Source organism: Morone saxatilis, unplaced genomic scaffold (assembly GCF_004916995.1).
Source record: "Morone saxatilis isolate NCDOM2014 unplaced genomic scaffold, NCSU_SB_2.0 Contig1, whole genome shotgun sequence".
Taxonomy (NCBI): Eukaryota; Metazoa; Chordata; class Actinopteri; family Moronidae; genus Morone; species Morone saxatilis.
In genome coordinates, this window is record NW_023339651.1 from 18,686,934 (window position 1) to 18,689,058 (window position 2,125).

Consider the following 2,125-nt stretch of genomic DNA (forward strand, 5'->3'; position numbering starts at 1 on the left):
GGCGGCAAAAGCGACTTTAGCTTTAGCGCTTTTGACGCTTTTGGTCTGAACGTACAGTAAGCCTATATCTTAGCATTTGGTTCATTTATTTGAATAAATGTAAATGTAAAACAAATTGATATGTAAATTGATGAAACAGAACAATGGCCAAGCATCAGGAACAAGAAAATACTGAATTTGTCAAAAAAGAAGATAGGTAAGTATGTATGATTAAAAATTATTTTAAAAAAATACATAACAAGACTATATGCATATATTGCATTTTGATTCTGGACGTGCCCACCATTGAAGTCATGTGACGTAGTGTAAAAAGCGAGAAAAAAAGAGAATACAAACGCAGGACTTTAACCCAAGATGCCGCTGTTTGTGTCTCATGTGAAACAATTCATTTTAAGTAAGGTATGAAAGTTAACTTACGTAACACACTAACCACGTACATTTTATGCGTAAATCTAACCGAACTGTGTGAGCCACACATGCTTTATTTTGAAAGTGTAACCAGACAGTTATATACTTGACCAGAAGTGGTTTTATTATATTTTATGCTGCCTGGGGGCATATATGACATACCCTATAAAGTTCATATGTTAGCATAATGTTCGCAAACAGTTGCGTATTTCCATATCCAGACATGCAGCAGGCACAGAGCAACATTAGCATTTATTTGAAGCCGTGTTTTGACCGCCCAAAAGTCCAATATTCACTCTTCTTTGAGCACTGTTTTAGGCTCCACCACCTCCTTAGAAAAAGATCACACTTTTTAGCTACTTATTGTTCACTAGCTAGTTGCTAACTTTGTCCGTTTGCTAAATGGAGTAGCTTACCAGAGTCTGCTGCGGTGAATAACATGGTTGATGCAAAACTCAAAACAATGACCTATAAAAGGCTAAAAGCTCTGTTGAGATTAGGGGAACCAGAAGAGGACCCTGTCACATTATCCAGTTATTTGATCCAATGTATAAATACTGATTAAAGCTGCTAGAAACACATAGATTATAACCTGGAATTGAACTGCTTGAGTGTGAAAATCAGCTGTAGAAATGTCTCTGATGTGATTTAATATGCTCCATTTGTGATGCAAAGAAAAGAAGAAGTCAAAACAAGACCATAGAGGAAGGAACCATCTGTCCCTTTGTCACATCTAGACAGTAAACAGTAAACAAGACAGCAAATGCCAACTTGCTCCCACATAATTGGCCTACTGTATGTCTTTCACATGACTATGTTGTGAGAACCATTATGCAGTTACGTCGTTTTCCAAGATCTGAACCCAAGAAGGTCACTGTGGTAAAAAAAAAAAGCCTCTTAATTGTGCCTGGTGAATGGCAAAAAGGTTCAAAGAAACCAGAAAACAAACATCACACTTTCGTTTGCTAACATGTATCCTTTGGTAGCCCGGAGGCTCTTCCTCTCCGTTTCCTACCCGACGCAGATTGGCATAAACAGCTCTGAACTGTAACAAAGCCTGTTATGCATTCCACAATCTTGTGTTGACGTTAGACCATGCTTCTGCCACACTCCACTGACTGCAAAATTGGACGATGAACTGAAAAATTGCTTTGGGTACAGAGAAGTATGCAAAAAAAAAGGGGGGGGGCTTGGGAGTTTGTGTGTGGTCCGATGTTTTATTCAAGCAGGAGTCAAATTGGTGGTGAGATATGACGGCTTGTGTTGTTTACAAATCTTAGTCAATTTGTTGAGCTGAAAGAGAGCATGTCAACACGTTGGCTGCTTGTCTGGCAGCTGGAATGGCTCTGACAGGAATTTGGATTGGATGAGAGACCCACAGAAGAAAGATGTATAAATGCTTTGGAGTAGGTTTAGTTTTTAGCAGTGATGGACATTCACCTTAGTCAAAGTATAGGCCCACTTTGTAAATGTTGTTTGACTACAGTCGAAAGCTGTTTATTCTAAAGACCTCTGCACACCAACCCGACGGCCAACCGTCGGCAGAAAAGCAGTCGGACTGATCAGTCGGCTCCCGTCTCCTCGAGTCAGTCAAAAAAGTGCCTCCGAACCCACCAAACCGACGCCAACTGCGCGTGCATAAGGCGTAATACGTCCCCATAACAGCAGGCGGCGCTAATCTGTGTTCTCACCCAAAAAAAATTAAAACCGGAAATGA